A 9,070-nucleotide genomic window follows, 5' to 3' on the forward strand; every position below is an offset into this window, starting at 1 on the left:
TATAAACAAACCCAAGCTCATTTTCTAATATGTAATTATTTTAACTGAGGTTTTTAATTCTTGCCACTGTGAAGTTGTGAAGAGGAGAGCTGTCATCTTTCACAGCCTTTCTCACGAATACAGAAAAGCCAAAGTTACCAAGTAATTTTAAAGCTCTTTGAAGGTGAAAGCTGCTGCTGAATTGAAATTCTAGCAGCGTGTATTTTGCTCCACAGTTGAAGAGGGAATTTCAAAGTCAATTACTGCATAAGTTATTCCTATATATTTTGCTTTGTCCTTTCTTCTCCTCTATTTTCTGAATAAGTAACTAGCCAAACAAAGCAACTTATCCTAGATCTATGTTATTGTCCATTTCTCTTTAAACATAGATCTTAATATGTGGCTATCTTTTTTGTTCTTGTTTGTTTTCTGCTGTAAAATGTATAAGGTACATGACATATGCATAGTGGCCAGAAGGACCACAACTTCTGAAGCGTCTGTTTGTCTGAAGCATCATGTTGTGTCCCTGCTGGGGTTTCTGCATTTAACTGCTACGAATAAACATGACTGCTACACATTCTATAGTTAATATTCTGCATGATGACTTTCCCCATATTTCAACTTCTCTATGTCTGTGCAAAATGCTGGATCTGGTTAGTTGACACGGTTCTTCTTTCAGATCCCAGCATTATGGGGATCAGCAGAGGGTGCACTGGGCACATTAGCAGCTTCCCAGCCTTTAGTCTCCGTTCCCACAGATGAGAACTGGGCAAATTCCTCTCAGCTCAGGTGCTTAAACTGTGTGTTTACATACATTTTGAATAGCGCAAGAACATCTGTATACATTCCATTGCTTATATTCAGTTTGGAACAAAAATACATTCCCATTTCCTGCATAATAATTCTGCCTATAGTGTTTTGATGAGATACCTCATACAGACTTTTGAGTTTGTTGTATCCACATCCTTCACGTCTTTTACTTTCTAAATTTTTCTTTCATTTTCCTTCCATTTCACCCGCTGTACATCAGGAGTGCACAGGACAGAACTGTCCCGCATCCTTTCAGCCAACGTTTGCCCACAACAGGGTGTCGCTGGCATTTGGGTACTGGCCAGCGAGCCCATTATTGATGCTCATGTCACTCTAGCATCCCTCCCATCACCATACTCATTAATGCTTACTTATAATCATAATTACTACTGGTCCAATATTCTATGGTGAGTAATGCCAAGTATTTGTTTGAGTTTACACAAAAAGAGCATTGTCTGTTTTGAGAGATTTATACATCCACTTATGCAAATGCAGCAAATTCTGGGACACTTCTCACTGCAATGAATAATTATTATACATGTTCTTGTCTTCCTTGTGACTGAAGAAGGGAAGATGAAAGAAGAATAAAGATTCAAAGTTGTGACAGGGTTTTTAATTTGAAAGAATAGCAAATAGGAAGTTGGGAGACTATTCCTTCTCTTCTGAATTAATGGTTAAAACTTCCTTTGCAAATGTGATGCCACCACCATTTCTAATGGGAAACATACATTTATGGGTAGAGATGAAAAGTATTTTGTATTTATAATATAATTGTTTACCACGTTTCTCCATTTAGAAATAGTGTGAAAATGTTGGACCTTCATTTTCCACAGCCATGGGTAGTTAGAAATCACTAGGCAAGCAAATGCTTTCAGCTGGGGAGCACAACAGGGTTTAGAACTCAGCTTGGAGATGATTTTGCCAATAGGACTTCATATAAATTTCACAGCACCTTCCTAAGTGCTTTGTTGTTAGACTGCTAAAAACCCCTCATCAGAAAGCTGCTTTAGCTAAAATTCTGTTGACTGAAACCAACAAGTTATAGGATGAAGATTCTTTTCCCAAGATAACCAACTTTATTCTTTTTCCTGCTGTATCTCATGCACCTGCTGTTGTTAAGCAAATTATCTACATGCTCATCAGGCCTTCATCCAGCTCCAGGAAAGGGACAAAGCAAAATAAGAACCTGCAGCAAGACTAGGGGATTTACAGGGATAACCAGGAACTTTCCTTTGCCTGCTGAAGACAGATGATATAAACAGATGGAAAAATATGGTTAACAAGAACCATGAAGCCAGTTACAGACGTGGCTATGCTTCATTTAGCCCAGCGCAGACTCAGACTATTTATGTTCAAACAGACCAAGGCTTAAACAGAGCAGCAAGTTTTTGGGAAGATACTTATGTTGACGTGATAAGGACCTGAAGATAAACAGTTTAATGCCTTCAGTGGATGGGAAAGGTCATAAACACCACTAACGAAGCCTGAAGGTTTGAATTGCTCTTGCTGTAGCTGAGAAGTTGTATATTTTGCGAAGAATGCTAAACCAAGGATAAGATGGTGACTATATATAAAATATATATACGCACACATCCACCAGTGTTTATTTTTACGTTTGCAGCCAGCAGGTATTTCTCAAAGGGGAAAGAAACCCCTTTTCTCTAAAGAACAGTTGTAAGTACTTACAGTAGAATATTATAATCAACTTTTTTAAAGTATTGTTGTTACTGTATCACGTTTTGCTTTGATTCTTGTATTTGTAAGAAGCAGATTAAGTGAGGCTTCCACCAAATGCCAATTTTTGGATTCCTGTCCTGTTGAGGATTTGAATTAGAAAAGGCGTGAACTTAAAATTCTATTCCTGCAAGAGGCAAATAAACCAAGCCAGAAGCAATAGCAAATTACACCATTAGTGATTAAAAGAACACCTACGGTAATTACAAAAATCTATATAGAATCTCCCTTAAGCGAAGAGTCTGCTTTGTGCTTCTGATCATGTCATAGTTCTATCCAACTGATCAAGGAGTTATAAAGTTCAGGCAAAAAACAAGAGTTCATGATCATCATCCCCCTCTAAACTGCTGCACTCCAGCTGCTCTCAACAAGGGGCAGGCACTGAATCATGCAAACTGCTGCACAACTTGTTTATTAAAATCAGAATTTAGCTCCCCTGCAATGTGACAGAGACAAGTTTTGGTGTAATTCTTCAGATCTTGATTGTCACATAGAGTTCAAGCTTGACCCAATATCAGATACCAGTTTGTTACTGTCCTGTGATGGTTAGTTTGGCTGACCGATGATTGCTGATTTGATTGCAATGTTCTGGTTGTTACAGCAATATCAACTCATTATCTAATTTTTGTCTATTTTGGTACTATTTCTCCAAACTGTGGAGAAACAATGATTCTCGGCGAATATAAAAATTGAAAAAGTTAATTTACTACTCAGTTACTGTACCTGCAGAACAGTAGGAAAAAAAAATAGAAGAGCAAAAAAGTAGCTCCTAAAAACTGCTCTGTCTTAAAAAATTTCAACTGCCATTTTAAAAAGATGATTTCCCAACTGTGTGCCCTGTGCAATTCTGCCTTTAGGAAAACGTAGACTTTGAAAGTGTTCTTAAGTCCAGTTTTCTGACATAGACTGGGTTATTCATTTTGATTGATTTCTAGCAAGTATCAGGTATTAGGCAGACTCGTTCATGAACTGTTAACTTGATTGCTTTAAGAATCGCAGCAAGCCATTTTCTCAGTTTCATTTTCAAGGAATAGATTTAATGCTAAAGTGCAATAAAGATAATGAGGAATGGCGTATTGATTAAGGCTGTGGATGAACAACGTTTCACTCCCTGTCTCTACAGCCAGTCCTGCAGTGAAACGAGCAATTGCTGTAAAATATTGCAGAGGGACCTTTCCAAAGAGCCCCATGTGCAGCTTTTCTGCTCGATGCCGCAGACGTGTGGCTGTGACAGGGACAGTGTCCCTGATCCTGAAATCAGAGCCTGAGTGCTGCAGGACCAACCTGTGCTCCAAGTCCCAGCATTCACCTGTCCCCGTCCCCAGAGGAGGTGGTGGCACGTGAACCAATGCTTCTCGCAGGCAAACTTTAAAAAACCCTATGAAAAAATAACAACAACTTGTGATGGAAGATATGGAGAAAAAGAAAAGGTGAGTTCTGGTTTATTGATTGAGGTTTGTAAAGGCTTATTCCAGCTTCCCCCCCCCAATTACCAGGGGTGGTTAGTGGGAATGGAAACTTCATGTAACTCCTCAAATATTGTGTTGGCCGAGTCAGAGCGATGGCATGTCCCAGCAACTGCTATAAAAGGATGTATGGCAGTGGAGGAATGTTGCGGAGGGCAGATGTAAAAGGAAACAACTTTTATTGAGGGAAAGGAGAAAGAGGAATCAAAGACAGTTCACTTATTTGGAGGGGTTTGAGTGTGAATGCTGCGGTTTATTAATAAAACCAGAGCTGATTTGTGCTCTGGGACCAGGAGCCTGGTGACTTGTTGAGATACAGGAGGTTCTGGAATGGCGGTGACACAAGGATGTGATGGTGCCTGATGCTCTTGTGGTGACTTTGAACCGAGAGGGGACAGTCCCTGTTTTGGGGCTGCGCTGTGCACAGGCTCCCATGGAGCACTAAAGGAATTTTCTGGCATGTTAACTTCAGCCGGAGTACAGCAGAGCACATAATCCTTTTGGCTACAGTGTTAATGGAGTTCTCCTCCTGTTCAAAGTCAGCAGGAAAATAAAGTGATCCTGTAGATTCACTCTGTGTTCCTGCAGAGCCCAATACTTATGGAAAGGTTTAATGCAAATTACATTTCCTATTTTGAGACAATGAGTTTTATTCATCTAAATAGTATGCTGGCTTAAAGGAAAAAAAGTATGGGCTGTTCAGTTTTCCTTCTGTTGTTTGTGTAATGTCTGTGACAAACTTGGTGTGTTTGCTGTTGCTGGTTTTTTAAATTACCCTAGATTTAAAGAAAAACTGCTGAGAACCTCTCTGTTCTGATTTTAATGCAATTATTTCTTTAAGTCTTTCTATTAAGTAACATTTTATAATCTCAGAATGCTTTTCAAAAAGGAGTTTGAAATGAATGTAGAGCAAATTTGGCTGCAAGCTTCTGTAGTAAATCACTTCAGAGGCTGTATGTGTTGGAACCTCAAAGTAATTTATTTAACAGCAGCTTTCTGATGATAGTTTTGAACAAAACATAGTATTTCTAATTGTTTTTATGGATGTTAATTAAAAATAAAGCATGCTCTGTAAAGCGAGTTCTGCACCTGATTTGCATGAAAAACCTTAAATTTGAAAACCTGATAGAGAAACTCAATTAGGTTTTTCTGCTGGCTGGCAGGGATTCACAGAGCATGTTCTTTTGTGATGATTAAATTAATACATTAAATGTAGAAGACTAATATATAAAGCTTTCCTATGTCTTGGAATATTAGTAGTTCCTTTTGCATTAAAATATTTATAGTAAGGTGTATTTTAAATTATTAAAATCCTCCTTTGAGCTACTTTTGAAAATATACTTTCCTGGCCATGTGTGCTCTTACCTGAGTAGGTAATAGGGCAACTTCACTTTTTGATCATTCAAACATCTGTCAGACAAGAAAGAAAAAGGGATGTCAACAATTCTGACTCCCTTCTGCTCCAACAGGAGCTACGTTGCAAAGATTGTTTTAATACATATTAAATTTGGTCATGTTTGGAATTGCAAGAACAGGAGTCACATTTTTCTGTGGCCAGTGACAGTTGCTTAGGGATGGCTGGTCTCGAGGGTTAAGATTGTGGAGGTGACAATCAAACCCTGGCAGATGTATTGTTAACCTCCTCTCACCCCCACTTCCCCCTTTTGCCCCTCTCTCTCCCCCCTTCCCACTCAGCACAGGCGATTGGGAGGGAAAGAAGGACAGAGAGAAGAGAGTTGGAAAAATTAAAAATGTTTTACTAATGCTACTGATAAGAATAGAGAAAATAATACAAAATATACAAAACCAATCTTGTAAGTCTCAGCAACTGCAGAGCCAGCACCCAAAGTCCTGGATTAGACTCTGTAGCCAACCGGAGCTGGATTCAGTCTGTCACTAGGCCTCAGTTCGCAGGGACAACTAGCAAGGTCCTCTCCTAATGTCGGCCATAAGCAGAAGGGAAAAAAGGGCAAAGGGCCGAGGTCCTCGTGATCTTCCACTTTTATATGAAGTATTCACGTGAATGGAATGTTATACACAGTTGGTCAGTTTCTTGGTCACCGGTTTCTCGTTGCCCCTCTCGCGAGATGTCCATCCGTGCTTATCAATAAGTTTGCACTCCATTGCTAGGTTTACCAAAACATGTGTCTCGTTCTCCAGGAAAATGCAGCTAATATGAAGGCTTTAGCTGACCGGCAAAATTCAGTAAAAGAGAAACTTGTTTTTTAACAAAACCAGGACAGCTGGGAGAGGAACTGTAGCTTCTTAAACATTAGATTGCTGAAAGCACAACATTATTTAAAAATAAGAAATGTCAAACCCAAAAAGAAGGAAATAACCTCACCAGTCTCTCCCAGACAACCTATGGAAAATATTAGAAGTAGTTTTCGAAACAGTGCACATAACAAACCAGCTTAGTTGTGATTGTTCTTCTTGCCATCTCGATCTGCCCCTCTGTTTTTGTTTAGATATTAAGATTTGGTATAACAGCGGATAATATCACTGGGACATGGGCCATTCTCTGTGTCTTGTGTGGAAACATCCCGGTTTGGGTGAGATGAGCTGTCCATGTATAGCAGGCACAGAGATGTCTGTAAGACGTAGTTAACTTGTGAATTATGGAGATGAATAGTAAAAGTAAAATCCAGCAAACTCCCACCAAAATTATTCTGGCCCTAAAGTGTTCTGTGAAGGGAGTCAATGACAAATTAACATGAGCCCATGTTACGGTTTCAAACTGTCCTGGAATAATTGCACTGCTGACTTGTAAGCACCTACCAGGTGCAACCACTGAGTTAAGTCTCTTTGTATTAATATTTGTTGGTGCTATTTGAGCTTTGGTAGCGATGTGCTATAGGATTTATTGCAAGACAGGCTGACGAGTGGTGTTTCTAGTGCCATAATTGAGTCCGTGTTGCTGATGAGATTATCATGTGGCTGGTGGCATCCATGGCTGTGCATGGACACTCAAAGGATACCTGTTCTCTGCACATAAAACAGTTTTACTTTAGGGATTTGTGTGCAGGAGGCATCCCTGTTATGTTATGGCTCCAAAAGTGGGATGACTGCAGGTCAGTAGAACAAGGGGTTAAAACCTAAAGGCGCCTTTTGAGTTAAGTGGCTGATCTTGTGAACAAGAGATCAATTACAAGCAATGTGTGGGTGCTAAGAGTGAAGTAGGTTAATAACTTAGTTATTTGCTGTGTTCCTTTCTGTGGTGGAAGATGACAGAGGCTTTAGAAGAAGGAGACAAAACACACAGCTCTTCATCTTCTGAAGAGAGCCGTGAGGTGTTGCTCCTGCCTGGCAGCCAAATCAACTGAAGAAAATTTGAGGTAGTGGTAGTATTATGGAAAGGAGGGAAAATAAAGAATTTGTTCTCACAGCTCTTGCCAACTGCTGGAGGCATCTGGACAAATTTGTAAATTGGCCTAATTTCTTGAGGTTCTTTGTGTGGTTCTCTCCACCCTCCCGGTCTTGCTGGGAAAGGAAAGGAGTCTTCAAATGGCCTGAAAATTATGCTGCTCTTGGCTGCTCCTGTGAGACATTAATTTGCGGCTCATCTACCAGACTGACCCAGCTGGAGCTTGAGCAATAAGATGTGATACATCGACCAGGAGTGTGGGACCGTGACTTGTTGTGAGATCCCAACCCGCTGCCTTCCCTGTCCAGCTTCCCCGGCAAGTCACGGCTCTGAAGTCTGACTCTCCATGGGGTTGGGTCCATCTAGTTGAATCTCCTCTTCTGCCAAGGTGTAAATACCTGAACCTTGTCTTGCTGCGCTCTCTGAAACATTGGACAAGCAGGAAAGGTTTTGGGGTACGGACAGTGATTGTCTATGAATGGCAGGTGGGCCATGAACATCCTCCAGCATGATCACATATGGCCCCCAAAGTCACTGCTGTGGTTGGTTGGGGTTTTTTTTCCCTGATCTTTAATTCACTAATGCATTTTTTGTAGTTCTTTCTGCACACGTGTACACATGCTGAAATAAATTCTCAATGCAAACTTTTTCATTGAAACAAAAGCAAGGCTGCCCAAAACGTAGCACCAAGAGCAAAGCAGAGCCCTCTAAGCCAACTAAGTGCGTGCATGCTCTCTCTATATATATATTTATATACGCATATTCTGACTGGAAGAAACAAATTTCCTTGTATAAATCTTGATGTTCTGGTATTTTTTTTCCATATACTGTGATTTCGGGGCCAACATATATACTTAGATAAATACTCCAAATGCCAGATGTCAGCACATGCTGGGCAAGTGTTTAATAGTCATGAAACCAAGAGCCTTTGGTCTATCCCAGCGGAAAGCGGTGAGATGAAGGAGACTTCTGCAAACAGAGCTGTAGTGAAGGGGTTCCTCCAGGGAAAGGCAGAGGATATGAGAGTTAATCAAATTTGCCTTAAGTCTGAGGGAAGTCTCTTTGTATTTTGAGTATGTCCTGACCTTTCGGGTTGCTCGTTACATGAGCTGTTGTTGTCCACTGGGTGTCTCTCATTCCTGGCTCTGATCACAAGAAGCCTTTGGCTGTGTGAGAGCTCCCCATGTTCAGTTTTGTAAATAATAGCTACTTCTAGAGCAAAATAAACCTAAAAACTCAGAGTGGAAAAAAAAACCCTAAGAGCTTAATTGGAATTGTGTGCTGTGCATTTGATTGATATTATTCTGAAGTGGTTCCCCCTGTCGTCAGTGCATACATTTATGTGTCTTTACATTAAGTGTGCTTTAGGCTTTTTACAGTCACAATTAAGAATTACAACAACAACGAATGTATGTTGAGGGTGACCTGATTGAGCAGTTTTATTTCTCTTTCACTATTGCTTGATGTGCCAGAGGATTTGAAATGGAGTTTCTTCATTCAGACTTCATTTTTTCTCCACACTTAATTGTTTCTCTCAAGTTCTTTTGTTATTCTTGAACACCCTCAGCTACTGTTCGAAGCAGCTCTTCCCAGCTCTTCTGTGCCTTCTAAAGATACTTCTGCAAAGAAAAACATTCAACAGAAAGGTGCCACTACCTGTTGTAAGCAGCCTGACACTTGCACAGGATTCTCTTCCTCCTGGGGCAAAACCAAGTTT

This window comes from Patagioenas fasciata, chromosome 8, assembly GCF_037038585.1.
Source record: "Patagioenas fasciata isolate bPatFas1 chromosome 8, bPatFas1.hap1, whole genome shotgun sequence".
Taxonomy (NCBI): domain Eukaryota; kingdom Metazoa; phylum Chordata; class Aves; order Columbiformes; family Columbidae; genus Patagioenas; species Patagioenas fasciata.